At 43.7% G+C, this 20,625-nt stretch overlaps 1 long non-coding RNA gene across 1 annotated transcript in view; it reads left to right on the top strand.

The window, feature by feature from the left end:
* Nucleotides 1–20,625, top strand: part of LOC125760182 (uncharacterized) — a 54,840-nt gene that overhangs the window by 16,526 nt on the left and 17,689 nt on the right. Inside the window, exon 3 of the long non-coding RNA XR_007417815.1 lies at nt 4,129–4,298. This is a non-coding gene — a long non-coding RNA (uncharacterized LOC125760182). The remainder of the gene's footprint in view (nt 1–4,128; nt 4,299–20,625) is intronic.

The raw sequence follows: 20,625 nt of genomic DNA on the forward strand, positions 1-20,625 counted from the left end.
TAGTAAAACCCTTTGTTGATGAATAAAAAGTCCGTACCATTTTTTCTCGGCAACTTTTATGGGCAGGCATGTTGAAGTGTACCTATTTGTAGACAACCAGGAAATTGCCCTTTTTTTTTTATGCGAGAGCAAGTCTGCACGAAAACATTCCCTGACTGACTGTGTCGGGATTGCTTTGTATTCTCAGTAGCATTTTTAAATGGGGGGGGAAGCATTTCTTAGCGAACCCTAGGCACTTCTAGCATTTCTATCTACGTATCTATCTATCTAGCCGCCTACGTCTGGGTGCTCTCATGATCGCTTCCTTAACTTGGTGTAGATGAAAACTTGGCATGGGAGGGTAAGAGGATTTGACGAATATGACTGTCTGGTCATGACATGTATAAAGTGAAATCCTCTCACGCACATCATCAATCCCTTTCCTCCAGACCCGTTTACGACGGGACGCGGTATATGGGTATGCGCCACAGGTGATTGACAGTTTATATTTACTCAGGAACGACGAGTACAGACTTTGGTAATTTAAATTCGAGAGCGTCAAGAAAAACTGCCATCGACAGCGTTGACCCGACGAATGCAAAGAATAAAAAATTCGGCAGGTCCCACGCGTTGTGGGAATCGGTTTGTTTCATGTGAAGCAGTCAGCGAGTACTTCTATGCTGCACTTTATGGCTTTGAGTCAAGCGTTACGCGGATTATCGACATGTTTTTGTAAGTGTAGTAGCTATGTGCACATCGTGGGCTTTTCAGGCACGTCGACAACACTGGTGTTTAAAGGGTAACCTATGGTGCGACGTAACGTCAGCGCCCTCACGTTTGAGTACATACGTCAGTATTATAGAAACTGAGCGCACTTTATGATGCAGTCATGTGAATATCACACGTAACTTTCGTTAATGTATTCCACCGGGGTCGAGCATTGCTTCAATATAGCTGCTGAATCATAGGAATACAAATGTAATGTTTATTAGACTGCTATAAAAGCGGAGCCAACACTGGAACCACAGACGTTAATCTGATATGACGCCTGTATCGTAAGAGTACATATCTAGTGTTTATTGCTTTCTTGTAAAATTAGATAGCCAGTACCATAAACACAACTGACGTTGCACCGACATTACGCCTACATAGGCTATTCTTCCAAACCAGTTTATAGACCTGGAGTGGCTCTGTGGTAGAATACCTGACTGCCACGCAGAATGCCTGGGTTCGATTCCTGCTAGGATCCTAATTCTCATTGTTTCCATTCGTTGGGTCAACGCTGCCGATGTCAGTTTTTCTTAACGCTCTCTCATTTAAATTACCAATGTCTGTTCTCGCCGTTCCTTGGTAGATATAAACTGTTAATCACCTGTGGCGCATACCCGTACACCCTGGCCCGTGGTAAACGGGTATGTGCCACACGTGTCGGGAGGAAAGGGTTTCACGACGTATGCGACAGGATTTTGACGTTATTCATGTCATGAGCCGACAGTCATGTTCGTCAAATCATATGAGAGCACCCGCAGGTGGACAGACAGACAGACAGACAGACAGACAGACAGATAGAAACGCTCAAAGTGCTAGAGGTTCGCTAAGAAATGCTTTGCATTTAAAAATTAGGATCGAGCAGGAATGGAACCCAAGCATTCTGCGTGGCAGTCAGGTATTCTACCGCAGGGCCACGCGAGGTCTAGAAACTGCTTAGGCAATGCACTTTATGCAGGTGTAATGTCAGTGCAATGTCAATTGTGGTTGTGGGGCTGGCTATCTACTTTTATAACAAAGCAATAAACACTACATATGTAATCCTACGATACAGGCGTCATGTCAGGTTAGCATTTTTGGTTCCAGTGCTGGCTCCCCTTTTATAGCAGTCTAATAAACATTACATTAGTATTCCTATGATTCAGCGAGCTATATTCAAGTGTTGCTCGACCCTGCAGGAATACGCTAACGAAAGTTATGTGCGATATTCACATCATCGCACCGTAAAGTGCACTTCGTTTCGATAATACTGACGTATGTGCTCCAACGTGAGTTCTGACGTTACGCCAGACCGTGAGTTACCCTTTAAACACCAGTGTTGTCGAAGTGCCTGGTAAGCCCACGAAGTGCACACAACTACTACACCTACAAAAACACGTCGATCCACCTCGTAACGCTTGACGGAAAGCCAAAAAGTGCAGCATAAAACTACTCGCTGACTGCTTCGCATGAAACTGATTCCCACAAAGGCGTGGACTCTGCCAAATTTTTGTTTTCTGAAAACCAGTCGCTACGCGATTCAAGACAACATATTCTGCACGTACAAATCCGTTTAAGGGGCATTTTCAAGTGAATGTTTCACTCGTCACTGGTCCATGATCCGAATTTTAAAGGCCTGAAATGAAAAACACGCGGGCATAAACAGCCCCCTGTGAAATAGCTACCAGACAGGACGGCCAACAGTTCGTTGTCAGTGGACGGGGACCTAAGCCAAGATCTTGACAAATTTCTCGGGCCGGCGCCAGGGGGGGTTCTGCCCTCGCATGAAACCGTAGAGGGGGGGCCCCGAGCCCCCCCAGCACCCCCCGTACTCTCCGCCTATGGTACGTAGATATCAGTCACAGTTTCGTGCTGCATATTTACCAGGCGTATCAGCAATAAAACTCCAGTTGTTAGTCGGCGCCTGTTCCCTGTGTTCACTCTGTCCGCCCTCGTCAAGTGTGCGCTGTTTTCGCCTCGTCACAAACAAAGCTTTGGATGCTTCACTGGAGGCTTGGCCACGCGACACCTGAAGCAAAACTTTTAGCGTATAAAACGACAGTACTTCTGTTGCTAGAATACCTATGCACGATGTAGAAGCCATACACGCAAAATAACATCACTAAACTGTGAATGGGTTCAGATTAGAGCTTTAAGATATATTTTCAATTGCTACTGTAGAACGCAGTCAGTAACAAGTCTAAGAACAAAAGCTGCTATTCTTACAGTGCACGAAAGAATGAACATCAACAGCATGAAATTCCTTCTTTCAGATATTCCACTGGCACTTACAAAACAGAGATAGCAAAAGTTTTCATCCCAGACATGTGACATTCATAGACAAAGCACAGTAGCACATAAAACCTTGGAAGTAGCACAACACAAGATCACTTAAAATTCATTTATTGTATCGGCTGTTGACACGTGAAACAAGTTACGGAATGACGTATTGTATAATAGTTTTAAAGATTTTGAGGATGCATTCTTGAATTTAATGTACTTTTTTACTTAATACCTGCTTTCAAATGTTGAACTTAGCTGTGCAAATGCACCCACTTGCTCACCTGTGTTCTGCTGAGTTGCGCTGTAATGTGTTTATGAATGTTAGAATTTTCTTTGGATTTATTTTTTACTTTCTTTGTTTAATTCTGTGAGATTTTTTTCCTCGTTTGTATTGATTTTTGAAAATCCTGAGCTTGTGTCCGATTGAGCAACTCCTGTTTTGGCATGTATACTAACAGCAGGGATAAATAAAATTAAAAAAAAAGCCATATAATCACCCAAAGGCCCTTCAGAAGTTTTTGAAAAAGTGACACACTTCTTTATAAGAAATATACTGCAAAAAACACAGTAACTGCAGAATCCAAAAACCTTTCAAGCCGCTTTAGAGGTTGCCATCTGCAGTAAAACAATCGATGTGCCCCAGGAAAAAATTTCGGCACCCCTCTTACTTTCACGAATACACTGTGGCAAATGAGGCTATGTTTCAGTGTAAAGGACCTATTGATCTCCTGTGTGGGTGCGAATGTGGCGAAGAAGATTCCCTCTCACTGAAAAGGACGAATTGCAGTATCCACAGGAAAAGGGACGCTCTCCTGTGTGGGTGCGTATGTGGGCAGTGAGATTCTGTTTACGCGGAAAAGATGCATTGCAGTGGGCACAGGCAAAAGGCCGCTCTCCTGTGTGGATGCGCACGTGATCGGTTTAGGTGCACGTTCTGTGAAAAGGCATGCATTGCAATGTACACAGGAAAAGGGTCTCTCTCCAGTGTGGGTGCGCAAGTGAGCAACGAGATTAGTGTTGTAACTAAATGCAGCTGGACACAAGTGGCACAGATATGGGCGCTCGCCCGTATGCTTGCGAAGGTGTTTTTCCATCTGCCCCTTTTTGTTGTTCACATAGGTGCACTGCCGGCAGGAATGCACTTCGCCTTCCACGGACACGAGTGAACTGTAATGCTCCTTGGAAGCCAAGGACAAGGAACCTGCAAAGCCAAGGGCAGAACAGGAAGGCACTGCAATTCATGTATCATACACATCATGGCAATGGAATGCAGAAAAGCCAATCAAGTGGTAAGTATGGGAGAATATTGCCCTGTTACTGGAATAGGAATAGCGCAACGGAGCTAGTATAAATGTCTCACACGCATTCCCAACTCTCCGTACATAAGTACTATGCTTAATAGAAACCTGCTTAATGCTATATATGGGAACACCTGCTGCTAGTACAGAGAAGTGATTGTGGGCGTTGCATCCATTAGTGTAACGGCTTAGTGCATTAAGTGCTAAGCCATTAAAGTGATTATCCATACTCCCTTTTTTTTCCCACAGAATTATAGGATGCGACCCAGCGAAAACATCACTTAATATTTGAACAAATAAAGCATAAGAAATAAATGTGAAAGAAAGAATTTAGTATGCAAATAATCTGGAAATATTAAAGAAAGGAAAAAAAAAACACTGACAGGGGTTTTAATGAGCATCAGTCTCTGGTTGTAAAAAATACAGGCATATCTCTGTGCATAACAGATAATAGTTTCTCCATAACTATTACACATTTGACAGTTAATGCTTTTATATTGCTTCAATGGAAACGCAATGATACAAGAGAACACTGAATGCAACTTATTCACTCATTAGGTTTCAGTCCCTTACATGACCACACAAAAGAGCAGATATTTAACTTTAAAGGGATCCTTTTTGAGCACTGTCAGAAATGCTGCCAATCGGTAGTCGAGGCTCCTGAGAAACTTTACGGCACAGCTCATGGCCCAGAATTCACAATTAATTCTCAAGGTAAGCTAGAAATCACTCGCTCTTTTCTCTGCGAATGCTGCCATCAACCCAAAATCCACGGTCATTGGCTGATTTGAGCACAGTGGCTTGCATAGTTACAGCTACCACCGCAGGATGCCGCCACGTGCCCATGCTTGCAAACACACTGAACGTAAGCCACGCATTTGAAGACAAAAAGGAAAAGTGCTCAAGGTCACGACGCATGCTGTCGAACGGTTGTACACTGAAACCTCGTTAGAACAAAGTCGCATCTGTCAGGAAAATAACTGTTATATCCGAAAATTCATTATAACCATTTATTTGTAACACTGTATTTATGACAAGGCTATTCTTCATTTACTTCGTTATAGCCGATAATTCGTTATATCCGTGTTCGTTATATCGAGGTTTGAGTGTACCTTCTTGTCCCCTTGTCACCCTCTTTCCCTCCCCCCGCCCGTGTAGCGTACAGTGTGCTCGCTGGAACGAAATGAGAGGAAGAAGCGTGCAACGAATCCCTGTAACTCCCCTTAAGGCTATATATAACTCATTATTCTGAATTAATAGGATGGCTATACTTGGAGGCCACATTAGCAAATAATCAAAGTTACTTAAACGCATAATTGTGAACAATGCACCACATCAACATAACAAAACACTACTAGGTATTTAAGCATGAACTATTCATGCCATAAGCACACCAAATGCACCAACGCATATATCAATGTAAGAACACAAACAAAATAAACCTGGCATAATAAAATATATATAGAAACAAATTGGTCCATGTGAAAATAGTGCCGTGCCTGATGCTGGAAAAGAATAATGACATATTTAAGTGCATTTAGGTTCCTCTGATAGTGCCACGGTAGAAAGAAGATAAATCGAGTGAGTTAATCGATGTCACTTTTGATAACCTGAAGCAAGGTCTGAGAGCGGGCTAGTTGGTATTCCATTTTCAAATTGTGATTACAGCACCAGGGAAGACCAGGGACAAAGCGACGAAGGAAAATGAGCACTGACTTCCACCAAAAGTTTCATTGCTGAAGAACAAGCAAATCGCTTGCGGTTTTTATCGCATGTGTCGTGTTTCATAAATTGCTTGTTCTTCACAATAAAACTTTCTTTCGAAGTCAGCACATGTCTTCGTTGGTCTCTTTGGCCCTTGTCTTCCCTTGCGCTGTAATCACAATTTGATATCCTGTTGACTTGAAAGGATGACGCAGGAACAGAAACACAATGAATGAGAATGCTTAATGGATAATAAGTAATTCATGACTTCCGCTGCAAACTTATTTCAAAATCACTATTAACATACTGCAGAGCAAAAGCAAAATGCCAGCCCAAGGTGTTGAGGTAACTTACATCAAAATATATTTCTCTCAGCTAGACTTTGTGAACATGTGCACTGTTGAACACACTTGCAAAGACAAGAGTATGCATTACCAACTACCCTGCCTCAACCGATGCTTTGTAAACAAAAGCACAGTTCACTAATGCTGATGTATGAAACTTGAACACTGTATATAGCAGGGCTGCACGAAAAAACACGGACGGAGGAAGGCAGCTACACAGGACGGGTGCAATAACTGAGCCCGTCCTGAGTACTTGCCTTTCTTCGTGCATGTTGTGTTGCACAGCCCTGGTTTGTGTGTTCAAGAATGCACCAACTAGCCCAAACAAGAGCTTCACTAAATGCTGTAATGATGCCGGTTCTTTTGTTTATAAAGTCATAGACTAACATGTGCAAAAACAAATCTTCGATGCCACTTGTTTCAATATAGCCCATCAGAGGGAGGAGCCAATAAACATGGTCACATTATCGTCACAATGCGAAATTCATAACAGTCAAACAGCGATCTAACAGAGCAAACGGGCAAATGATTTCAAAGAAGAGGCCTCTACGATTCATTTCTGGCAATGTCCAAAGCATCCAAGTCCTTGGGGGCTTCGTGAAGAGAATGGAAATCTCTGCAACAGCACAGAGATGACTATTAAAGCCACCACAAACACTCACAGCACACCAACACAAACTGCTATACTTGGCATCAATTAAGACTTGCCTATAAACATTTACTTTTAATGAATTACATTGACAGGTAGTTTTGTAATTGAGTGATTACTTTTTCAGTAACTAATTAAACATAATTACTTACATTATTACAAGCTCTAGCGGATGCTGCAACTTGAAGCCATCGTGATTGGCAGGAAATACGCAAATATTTTAACTAGCACAGCTATGGCCTGATGACGATGGTCACATTGTATGTCCATGCTAAAAAATCAAGTAATGACAATTTTTTCCATTTTTACTGCACTAATCAGAAGTAGCTTCCTTCAGCCGCAGCAATAATAATGTGCTGTGTTTCAAGACAAGAACCAGTAAATATGGTCACATTTTCGTCGGAATCTAAAATTCATAACAGTCAGACTGCAATGTGACAGAACTAAAAGGCAAATGATTTCACTGAAGACGCCTCTTTGATTCTTATCTGGCAATATCCAAAGCAACGAAGTCCTTGGGGGCTTCAAAAAGGAACGGAAACCTCTGCAACAGCACAGAGATCGCTATTAAAGCTGCCACAAACACTCACAGTAGAGGAGGAGGAGGAGGAATATACTTTATTATCAAGCAGCAATTTAAGTTCCTTGGCCTCCCACGTGGGGACGTCGAGGTCTTGCCTCTCACCACCAACACAATTTTTTATACTTGGTATCAAACAGACTTGCATGTAAAAATTTACTTGTAATGAATTACATCAGTGGGTAGTTTTGTAATTCAGTGATTATTTTTCAGTAAATAATTCACCACAACTACTTACATTATTAAAAGCTCTGGTGGAAGCAACAACATTAAGCTATCTTGATTGGCAGCAAGTACACAGAACATCTGTGCTCATGCATGCCGCAGTATACAAGATTCAAATGTTCAGAAAAGCAAATACGAACGCTTAGTATTTGTTTCTTAACCTTGACGCAAGTATTTTAACTAGCACAGCTATGGCCTGATGATGATGGTCGCATTGGATGTCCATGCCAGGAAATCAAGTAGAGACAATTTTTTCCCTTTTTTGCTGCACTTATTGGAAGTACCTTCCTTCAGCCCCAGCAATAGTAAAGCACTGCATTTCGAAGAGAATACATACGAGCTAATTGAGCCATTGAGTAAATACGATCTTGTGCACAACAATTTTGTAACACTGGCCTTCTTCCTCAAGGTACGTGAAGCGACTTTTCGGTGTGCTGGTCTTTTCACGTTGAAACGAGGAAATGTGATCGACACAAATTTCGAAAACCAATCGTTAAATGAACATAAAGAGCATGTGAAGGGAAGTAGTGGATGCACTGGAAGACAAATGCTAGGTTATTCTATTTGATGGAATATTAAGCTTGGTAGAGAAATAATGCAGAAGCAAGCAATTATGGTTTATTAATCATTCAGTTAATCTCTTCAGGGAGTAAATCAGCATGAGGAAATAATTAGATGCCTAAGCACCACCAGAATGTTTTCCTCAAAGTTATGTACCAACTAGCCCCGCAAGAAGTTCTTCAGTAATGCACAAATGGTAGTCAGTTTTACATTGAAGGAAGCCATGGTATATGGTTACGAATATCCTGTAATGTGAATGGTCAGTTGTGAAGCCGGAATAAATCTGTGACGATTACCAAATACTGCATAGTTTATTCTGTGACTTAATTTGATAGCTGCCACTGAAGCAGACGAATGTCTGTCACTCATAAGTGTGGCAACACTTGCTTGGCTAACGAAGGGACAGTGGTATGGTTAATCGCCTGGGTGCATCTTTAGGTGTGCTGTCATGCTGAAGAAGCTCTTGGCAGCAGATACACGGCTTGCCCAAGTGTTTCTTCCTCAGAATGGCAAAGAGCGGTGTGGTCCCTGCTTATCTTGATGCTGGAACAATAACACATACAGAGTAAACAGCATGAAAACCTAAACAGCCCGTGCATCTTGACAATCAGTAAAAATTAAAACAATGCAAAGTGAACAGAGTAGGTTCTTCAGAGATCTCGTTCTTTACCACAAACTTGCATCAATCTCTGCAAATATTCCTTGTTGTTGGCCATTGACACTACATCATCCGAGTACATCATTGTTGGTAGTCAGTGTTTAATGCAATTTCCTTACTTGACGAAATAAAGGTTGAAGCCAAGTCCACTCCTCTCCAATATGGCCTCTAAACCGTGTATCTACAGCGTAAATAACAAAGGTGACAGAGGACACCCCTGTCTAGCCCCCACTGTATGTCTAAAGGCTCAGACCTGTTTTTTCCCATTTTATAACTACCTTGTTACCTTTTATAGATATGTTTTAAACTATTAGTTACCATCTTCCATATCTAGTGTGTCCAGTATTCCCCACAATTCCTTTTGAACCGCACTGTTGTAGGCTCTTTTGACAAGAAGAAATTACAGCCAAAGTGTGTGCCATTGCCACTACTTCAATGCACTGTGCCAATAAGCATAGATTGTTGTCTAACCTCCTTTGTTTCCAGAGAAGCCATCTTGTTTCCCCAGCACTCCCTGATCTTCTACCCATGTGTGCAATTGTTTCCGTGATAGATCATCATAGTCATCCTGCTTAGTCTCCACCATCCACTATTTTTTTAAATGCGAAGCATTTCTTAGCAAACCTCAGGCACTTTGTCCGTCCGTCCCCGTCCGTCCGTCCGTCCGCCCGCCCGCCCGCCCGTCCGTCCGTCCGTCCGTCCGTCCGTCCGTCCGTCCGTCCGTCCGTCCGTCCGTCCATCCATCCATCCATCCAGTCGCCTACGTCTGGGCGCTCTCCTGGTCGTCTCCATAGGTTGTAATATACCATAATCGGCATAGCAGAGGATCAATGTATGAACAACACGATTTGCTGGCCATGACATGAATAATGCAAAATGCCTGTCACGTACGTCATGAAACCCTTTCCCTCAGTCGCGTGTGGCCCATACCCGCATACCAGAGTTCATGTTGTAGACGTCCAGGGCGTTGGTTGCGTGATGATATTGCGTGTTCACAAGTAAAGAAAAACAAAGGCACGTCTACAATAAGAACTCGTAAATTTAAGCAAAAGCGCTGCGAGGTGATCGAGGCAGCAGCGACGGGGCGACTGGCGCAGTTTCGGCCCGGCCGCTATGTTTACAACACCCGGCCGCTGTAACACGAGTTCCCAGGCCGCACTCGGCGCCCGCACAGTAAACACAACACGATGCGAACGTGGGACTCCGAGCACCGAGCACGTTCGCTCGGCGCTGCTGCTATGTTATGCGGGTATGTACCACAGGTGATAGTCTCAATCAGCGCAGTAACCGCTAACATACACATTGACACACGAAGAAAGTGATAACCAACTTTAACCAGTGTTCTTTATTGTGCACTGACATTGCACAGCACACGTGCCTTTGTCATTTCGCCTCCATCGAAATGCAACCGTCGCGGCCAGGATCAAACCCGCGACGTTCGGTTCATCAACTGAGCACCGTAACCGCTAGACCACCGCGGCGGACCCCAAAGAAACTGAGGGAGCTGAAGACAAAACAGCCATGGAAGTAGCTCGATTACCATCCACTCAATCACGTGGCCCACAACGTGAACCACGTGGATTGCGCAAAAATCAGGGTCAGTGCTTCCTGCAATAACTATGCCGAGGGGACCATGCCCCTCATCATTGTCGGTAACTTGAACATTGATTTATCAAAACCCAACAATGCCTGCTTCTTACACTGCATGAAAGATGACTTGGATATGAACAGGGCATCCATCACAAGACCTCATTGCCAGGTCCAGGACAGGAGGCATCATAGATCATTTCTTCGTAAGAGTGACCGAAGATTTCCACCAGCTGTACTTTACCTCGCACTTCACTATACTTAGACCCCTCGTAACCGCGATCGCGAACGGATTCGATAAGTCCTGTCCAGCTGCTGGTGCTCACTGATCATGGTGATGGTGACCTTGTTCAAGAACTCTCAAAAAACCCTTCCACGCATGCACACGAGTTCATGAAACGTGCGTGCGTTGTCTGTTATGACGGACAAGTATAAGCTTAACAACTGAAACGCAACAGTAACAACTGTAACTGTGAGTGTAACGTACGTGCAGTGCGCCTGTGTGTGCCACTCTGCTGCCTATATATCTAAAGAAATTTTTTTGAGGAAAGCTTAGTTGCGAGTAACGTCTGTCCTGTGCATCTATGTTCCTTCTTTTGTGTTCCTGTTCGAATCCGTGCTATCCAATATTGAAGAATATAAGCACTACACATCAGCTTCTCATGTCTGGTGTTGGTAACACACATGTTGCCGTTGGCATCGTTGCGCAACTGTAAAGAACTGGTTATGTAACACATGTGCGACTCTTCAACATATGTGCATCTGTATACCATTTACACATTTCTTTAGCGTCATTCCGTCACGTTTTGCTCAATGTGAATAATTACACCACAGTCACTTTCCCGCACATGCTTCGCATAACATCGATTCCCACGGTACGTGGTATCTGCTTCTTTTTGCTTGCTCCCTGTCCTAGCGCTTGCTTAAATGTTGGACCCAATTTCTTCATTAACATAATTGGGATGCCATCAGGACCTGTTGATGTGCTACTAGGAACCCTCTTCTCTGCACCACTTTTCCCACTCTCGTTGTTCAAGTGGATCTCCTCTTGTGTGCTAAAGTACATGCAGTGCTTCTTTGGTCTTTAAATTTTTCTGTCATCGCCATTGCCTTCCTATTAGCCTAACACCTTGAACTGTAGATATAAACCTTTGCTGTAGACTTGTCTTATTACTTGGGGAGTTGAGATGTTTCCAACATTTTGAAGCTGCTTTTCTATCTTTTTTGTTTACTTCTGCCAACTGTTGGGTCCCTTTTTTCTAGCCTTCTCATTAATCAAATGGAACAATTCCCTTCTACAGTTTATGACATTCCATTATCTTTCGACATCAGCTTCTGGTTCACCCCTCTGCTAAGAATATCTGCGTTCCTTGGAGGCTTCTGGAAGCTTTACTATGGCCCTCTTAAAGGGACACTAAAAGCAAATAACAATTTATGTCAGAGTGAAAGGTCAATATGTGAGAATGTCTAATACGTCAATAGTATCAACAGCACTGCTCTTGTAATCAAGAAATTAAGGTAAATGTAGGACACGATGTGTGCCCCGAGTGGGACATTTTGGAAATGATCCCGATGATGTCAAAGAGTCCCGAGTACAATTAACCACTACTAATCAAACTAGTTGCAATAAAGAAAGAACCTTCCGTGCATCACAAGACGTAATAAAATGCTGCTTGTTCGTTTCTGTTTGATTCAAAGAAAAAAGAACCTCTTGGCGCTACCATGGGGAACGGCGCGAGTGGTTCAAAAGTTCCGTTTTCGCCGAGCTGCGCGTCTCAGTGATAGTTTCGGTATCGTGTACTGTTGTGTGTGCTTGGCTCTTGCTATTTTCGCACTGTTGATACTCTGCTGCTGCTGCTGGCCAAGCTAAGCTCCATTACAGTGAACTATACAGTTTCGGAGTGGCCCGTGCCTGCGTCTTGGCAAGGTTGATGGCCGCTGTTGCGCAAGAAACTGCAGCCTCGGCGGCCGGACAGTAAACCGGACGTTGGGCATGACCTATGTCAGAAGGTCCATTCAGGCGGGTGATTTGAAGTGCGCTAACGCCGTGCGGACCATTAAACGTAATTTTCTTTAAAAATAAGCATTTCCTTGGCACGAAACAAGCACTACGAGGTTTCTGGAACGCTATTTCAACAATGAACGTCAGCTTAATATTTGCCTTTAGTGTCCGTTTAACCTCCTCATCGCACCAGCCCTTGGGTTTGTGTTTTTCTGACTCGCACCTTAGGAAGCCCTAGCTCAAATGGTCTTGTTAGGTCTGTGCAAGTCCACTCTGTTGAACTTTTATAGATATTTTTTTGGTTCACAAACTTCTCACCCCACCTACAGCAAGAAGGCCACCTGGTACCATCCCCACCGCCATGACTCTGCAATCTGTTTTTGCACCATGCGTACAAGTTGTCTGCTGGACCACAACGCAGTTGTGATGATATAGCACGGCGACCGACTTTTACGCAGCGACATACCCATGAACCTCAATGCTTAAAGGAGCACTGACACAAAAATTTTGCACCTTGTTTTTTTTGTTGCAATAGATAGCTTATGATCCACTTATCACGGCTGCAAACCTCGTTTGCGCGAGTGCGCGACGGTTATTTATTTAGAGACGTTTTTAGAGCACCCAGTCGCAGTTTCGGTTTCAAAGAGCACCGAGCTAGGCAGCTACTTCCGGGGGACAGGTAGCCACAGCTGGCCACGTGAACACGCAAAATTGTGACGTAGGCGGCGCGCGAGCGTGAGTGCGGTGGGCCCCGAACCAGGTCAAGTGGCGCCAGCTATGGAGGATTAGAAAAAGCTAACAAATGCGTAATCTATGTCCTCCGAGCATTCGGAAGCGCCCATCTCGACTCTCTAAGCTTACAGCATCGATTATTTGACTATGGCTCTCAAAAACGGCGCCGAATCGGGACGAATACATTGCTGTCGAAGCTTAAGGACATGAATCTAAAGCAAATGGAAGCATCAGTTCGGAACTTACACGTTACAGAGCGCACGGCGGCCACTTGATAGATTCGAAGTGGACGACAACCGCTTTTGGCAGTGCTGCCATGTTTTTCGGAGGCGCGAATGCCTCGCCGGCGAAGCTTGCCGTGCAAGTTGGACAGCTCTCGCGCGTGCGGCGACGGCCGACGTTCTGCGGCACCGCGCCGTTGCGGCAGGCTTGCCGCTAGCGTGAGCGGGCCATAACATCTGCCAACGAGCACGACGAGCGAACAGCGGAAGAGAACACAACTAGCACACGCAAAGCCGCAGGCACGGAGGAAAAAATGGCAGGTAGCACGGCACAAGCGCAAGGGCACAACCAGCCACCAGCCAACACAAACTCGTGACGTAGGTTTGTTTACACATACTCCGCGTTGATGTCGGCGTCGCGAAGCGCTCGCATCTCACTCAGTCGCACGGCATGCACTTTAAAATTGATTTTAAATATGTTCTAGGCTATATTGGCCCTTGATATTTCGTAGACGTTGTGTACGGCTCCACATACGTCTATTTCACTCATTATCTCGCCTTCGAATTTTGTGTCAGTGCTCCTTTAAAAAGGGGAAAGTGCTGCAAGTCTTGCTCTGCAACTTCCTGTTCGGGCTTTTGCCCTCTCTGTGTGCTATATATTCACTTGCCGAAGACGTGAATGAACAGTTGCAGCTTTGTGCAAGTGTCATCTCCTTCCCTTGTGTGCTGTATTTTTTTGTGCAATCTTTCAGTTTTGAAATTCTTGTTCTTTTACATAAGAGAAATATAACATGGAGCAAAGCTAAGCATGAGCCACATCTTTCCGAAGCTTCAGTAAAAGTGGTAGGTCATGTCAGCGCAGTGTTTGGTGTGTACACGGCACTTATCGACCAAGGAGCTGTTTTGCTTTACATGTTTTTGTCCTTTCAGTTACAACACAAAACAACTCAGCTGGATTGATCTAAGTCTTAACGAAGCCACCGTAAAAGTTGTGAAAAATCTAAATGACCCACCAAGCTATTTGCACTAGTCTTTGCATGGGAATCTTCGACGCTCTGCACATTAGCTGTGCGCAGCGATAAGCACCTCAGCTTTTCGTGCACTAAAGCAAGTTGAAACCAAGTGTCGGCTGTCGGGCTTTAATCCTTGTTGTAAGGTCCGGCGTGTCGAGAACGGGGGGGATAGTTGTGTCTTTCCCCCAGAAGGCGGCTTCCAAGAAGCCAGCCTCGGAGTCGAGGGTCGAAGCGCAGCGACGCCCGATTCGAATGTAGGAAGCGCGGGGACAAAAGAACACTCCCCAGCTGCCCATAACCGTTCGAACAAAAAGACGCGCCCTATTGACCATCGGTTTAACGACCAACGCAGCGGCCCGCAGCCCCGCGGAGGGTCCGGGAAGCGGTGCGAAAGAAGCTAAGACTGTGACATCAATAAATCTCGCATAGGATCCGTGAACGCCTGTCGACAGAGACGAGATGTCGCCGAGTACGGTACACGTGGCATCAGTAAATCTCGCAAAGTGTCTGTTAAAAGCCTGTCAACGGATACGAGATATTTCCGAGGAGAGATGGCATGGCTCCGCTAGTTAACCAGCCGCACAGTGTATGAACACGAGCAGGGTAACTGAACGGCGCCACCATCGTGTATGTTTCTTTAGTGCACTTCTGAGAATGTCGTTTGCCGGACGTCTTCCACGTCTCTCTCTCAGGCAGGGGGCTCAAAAGGCTTCAGAGAGAGAGGGTGGAGGCCTCCGGCTGACCAATTTACATTTGACCCAATAAGCGGTCTGAGTGATTTTGATTTGCCGTGGGGAAAACTGGGAGGAGCAATGATGGTGTTAAAACCTGGCTCCCGGCTCCTCACGGGGCTTCTTGTCGCAGGAGCGGTGCTATGCACTTGTCGGCTCTGCCGAATGATGTTGCGAAAGTTCCAATGTACATAGCTGCCATGTAACCTTGTATATATACCCTGTATATAAATATCGAGTTGTTTTGCTTTAAGAAAAGGAGTCGTCTCCATCCTTGAGAAGTGTGAACAACCACGATATGAGGCAAGGCAGCTACGGCCAACCTTCCACTCCCTTCTGCAACTGACAGCGGCTACGCAGCTGAGAGAGCTCTGCTCTGGAATCAAGAGGGAGTGGGGAGAAGGTTGGGAATTTACTCTTGTTGAAAAGCCCACTCAAACAATGTTATATGCTCTATTCAAGCGATATAAACCACAGCACTTACTCCTTTTTAAGCATTGAGGTTCATGGCTATGTTACATGCTAGTGGATACTATTTAAGAGCATTGAAACATAACTGCGATTTTGTGGGGAAAAAAATTGGAAAATATAAATTGACGCCTAAACACTCATCAGAAGCATGCACTAGTCCACAGGTAATTATGGCGTTTAACACATTAAAACGAACATGTCTATTTACACAGACACTCGACACGACTGGGAATTGATATAGCTGTCCACAAGTACATGCCATTTCATACAAGTTTGGCATTTTCTCTCTCTGTGCTTTGCAGTGCTGGCTTTGGAACGTTAAACCTCAGATATTATTATTTGCAGTGCTGGGCAAAGATACTTTGAAAATGTATTGTGATACGATACAAGATACTCGGGCAAGAAGTATCTGAGATACAGTTGAAGACACTTCAGGAATTACTGTATCCGATACAATACTTCCGAAATATATCTTAAGATACTTCGATACATTTGCAAATTTGCTATATAGATGGATATAATGAGGCAGTGAATCCTTAGTAGAAAAATGTTCATTCGAAAATTTCCTAACTGCGACTAACTTTAATTGTAACGAAAATATCTATTTGAATCCCAAGATTTCTGTCTGTCTTGGTCAAGCTATATTAGCTTCATTCAGAAACAACTTATTGGGATTTGTTTGGCTGCTTAACATGACAGCTCTCCATACGCTGCGCTGTCAGTGCTTTTTGCTAGGCACTTTTGTAATTGATCGGTGTTGCTGCTCTACTTGCCGACCAGCCTAGGGGTTTCCATCTATTTACAAGAACTGTCAATAAGAAGCCTCCACACGATAGCCCAAATGCTGTTGTGAAGTCTTACACTGTCCGTAAGCGTATTACTGTTTTTCGCAATAGCAGATCACCCAACGTGTAGAACAGCAACAACGCTGGTAGGAATATTTTTTACGACGCATCGTGTTTACATTGAGGACAAAAAACTGAAATGTTTTTTTATATTCTACTTATCTGCTCGTGCAAAGCATTCGTTAGCAACACATTTACTGATGTGCAATCTTTTAAAGGGACCGACAACTGATTTTTCTCGACCCATTTTTTTTACGGCGCGCCAGAAAGGTCACCCTTCGCAGTGTTTGTAGCTGCAGTAGTTAATCCCAAAAGCACGTAGTTATTTTACAAGCAGTATTTTTCGACCTGAAAGGCTCTAAACACGGATGGAGCTTTCCCCCAGCAACGCTGAGAATTGATAGCGATGCCGCCAGCCCTTCTCGCGATTTGTGAAAGCTACCGTTCTGCTTTCACAGGAGTTCCTGTAACTATGCTTAACCACCTTTATTTAGAGCTTTTCAACTATTTTTGAAAATAAGCTGTTACAATGTGATGATGTGGCATTATACACCTTCCCTGTATCTTTACCGCGTTGTGTGCGCATGCGTCCAAGGTTGCCTGCGCCTGTGTCATGAGTGCCTTGTCCCGACGTCGTTACTCTCTTGATGCACGAGCCAAGCCAAGTCATCGAAAACGTCACTACGCGTATGCGAGGCGGCGCCGAGTAGAAGCGCGCATCATTTCTGAAACCAAGTGTAGGTAGCAAAACTATGTCGCTCCAAAATCGACGCGCTGAAGAGCATGGAATTATTACGTCACGCGAAGGCAGCGCCACTTTAATGCATACTACTAACGGAGGCCTATATGTACATTTTTATGGAGTAATAATTTTTAATATAAAGAAACTAACAATATTTCAATACTAACAAACAAATCGTCGACCGCGTACAGCAGTCAACGGTCACGTGTCCGGTTTCATCGGATCATTCATGTTTTCGCTGCCAGAGGCGCCACAGGTAATTTTTCGCGACTTTCAATTAAGAAATAAAAATATAAATCCATCTCTCACGAAAAAAAAAATACAGGGTTGGTTTGAGTCAATGCGACGGACAATCTTTCCATCAGTGGAGTCATCTCATTTCATGTTCTGGGCAGTTGTTGGTCCCTTTAACATCTATTCTCCGAGAGAACTAGTGCCGCCCAGAAACGTCTCAGACGTATTGTCCTAGCACAAAGCATCGCAGAATACTGCTGCTATTCACACTATTGCTACTTATAGCTCTTATTTCCTGGTGATTTTTAACAGCAAACAACTTTACGGTGACCTAAAAAAGCAAAACTAATATATCTAAGTCAAATAGCAAGGCGGTTCCGCATCAGACAAACACAGTAAGTATGCAGGGAGTTTCATATAACCAGAAACAAATATCTAAAAAAAGTGGTAACCGCATCTGAATGAAGTCAATGGCATATGGTTTACAGTCATATGGCATTTGTTATGGTATTTTAATATATTGCACTTAATTAAATGATAAACTAAGGTCAATTACGCAAAATTTTAATATTCACTTTAGGACCAAGTGCGTGTCGAAATCTACTTGGTGCGTGGCGATACTTGGCGCGTGCCGAATTTTTCCCGGCTTTTAAAGAAAGCCAGCGAAATATGAAATTCACGTTTGGGGGGCTTTCTTTACACGCCGGAAAAAATCACTACGCAGCATGTACGTTCCCACAAAAAATGATATCGTCGCTTTGGAATGCCCTCTACAATGTAACAAAATGCACTTGGCTCTAAACTGAATATCAAAAATGTTGCATAACTGATCTTAGATAGTTAATTAACAAATTAAGCACAACATAAAAGTACCCTAATGAGCACCACATGACGGCAAACCATGTAGTTGGTTTCATTCAGTTGAGGTTAACCATTTATTTATGGATATTTGTTTCTAGTTACATGGAACACCCTGTTTAAACATGATACAGGCGGCACCCCTAAAGGCAATTGCAATTGAGCATTATGTATTAACTTAGATGTTACGGTCAGACAATAAAAAACTCAGTGCCTATGGAAAAAAGCATAAAACAGCTCGTGGGGACACTCATGAGAAAAACAGAGTACTTGATATTGTGTTTCTCAAATCCTCTTCCAAACAACATTAAGATGTCTTCTTCTTATTTCCATTAGTGCAATGTACACTCAATTTCACAATTTAACTATGTCGTAAGCAAAATTTTTGTTACTGTATTCTTTAGGCACATCCAGATTATTTTACCTTCGTCCTTCAACATCGCCTTGACATAACAGGATATTTAAATAGAATGCAAATAGTAGGAATGATGCACAGTTAAAAATAAGAATAAAGGCACATTTAGCAGCATGTTACAAAAGACACTTTGCAGTAAACAGATCGTCAAAAAGTTTACAAGGCCTAGATAAAGTATGGGATGCAATCGGAGGACAGCAAAAAAGAGCACTTGTGCGGACAATCAAATTATGATGAAGAGCACTCCTTTGAATAATTTAGCAGGAAGAACAAAGATACAGTACGGCAATATATCTACTGTTATATAAGCATCAGCACCCGTGGTGCGACCATGTGTTAGAATTTCATTTGCATGTAAGTCAATCTCATCGTGTGTAAGTCAAACTTACACCCACAAGATCTTTCAAATCACTGTTGTGTGAAAGCCATGAAGCGCAAAGCAAACCCATTCTTGCATTCTTCAGACTTCGTAACGAAGCAGGACGCAAGAAAAACTTTGATAACAACACTATAGCGGCATAAGAATTTGTGCGAAAGATGCCACACGCATTGTAGTACGGAGAACAGTACAGCGTTCACGAGGAAGCGTTGGCACTGACACAAGTAAAAAGAAAGACAATATGGAGAAAACAACAGGCAGGCTGCGCATTCGTGCGCTTGTTTTTGTTGAGATTGCGCGAGCGCCACTATGTGACTCTGCTCCCCCAATAGTGACACGGAGACATCACCTGCCATGGAGACATCACCTGCACTGGAGAACTCCAGCGTTAGTTAGCACACTGGCATTAGTAGTATTCAGGTGGCTTTTTTAGTGGCAGCAGTATCAGCTTGAGAAGCGTTCAGCCGTTTATTGTTTCGCACGGTGTTTTTTCTATAGCAGTATCTTGTATCTTAAGATACATGATACATTACTGAATCTATCGGAAATACAGATGCAGATACTTGCGAGACATATCGCGATACAGATACAACATACCCCAAGAGTATCTAAGATACATGTATCCTCGATACTGCCCAGCACTGGTGCTTTGATAGTAGTTATAATGTCTTGAGACTAATTGTGTCTAGCAAAACAGTGCACGATAGTTACAATGTTATAAAGTTCCAACAGAAGAAACAAACGTTTACTGTTCAACCTAGACAGTTTACAGCCACTGCGGACTACTTCATCTTCTTCTCCTCTGCTTCGTCGGCTCTTCAGCCAGGATCGCTACATCCTCCCAGGCTTCTATTCTCATCCCTCCGTGGATAATATTGCAGTATATTCCCAACCGGCGCCTCTTCAACTTTGTTTGTTGGTCCTTGATAATATATAGGCTTGAGAATTCCTTGTTGCCTCGCTGTTTTCGGGACCAGGTAAAGGCCTACAAATGAACACTGAGTCCAGCCCCTTTTGAACCAGTACCATGTCTCCAGGTTCAATTTTAGGCATGGCTGACTGGTGGCGTTTGTCAAAGTTTGCCTTCATCATTTTCCTATATTTTTCTTGCTGTTGCACATTCAGAGGCTTTTCCTTCAGCGTGACTTTCTCAGATATATACAGCTCTTTGTCCGCACGAAGCCAAGGTGGTTTCTTGAAAATGGCAAAATAGGGGCTACATCCTAAGGCAGCAGTGCGATCGGTTATGATGGTTGACAGCTGCTTCCAACGCGCACTTCCACCCGCCTTTGAAGTTGGGGTACAGGGCTATAAGCATCTTCAGGTCTCGAATAGTTCTCTCAGCTAGAGAGTTTGCTTCTGAGTGA

This window comes from Rhipicephalus sanguineus, chromosome 10 (genome assembly GCF_013339695.2).
Source record: "Rhipicephalus sanguineus isolate Rsan-2018 chromosome 10, BIME_Rsan_1.4, whole genome shotgun sequence".
Classification (NCBI taxonomy): Eukaryota; Metazoa; Arthropoda; class Arachnida; order Ixodida; family Ixodidae; genus Rhipicephalus; species Rhipicephalus sanguineus.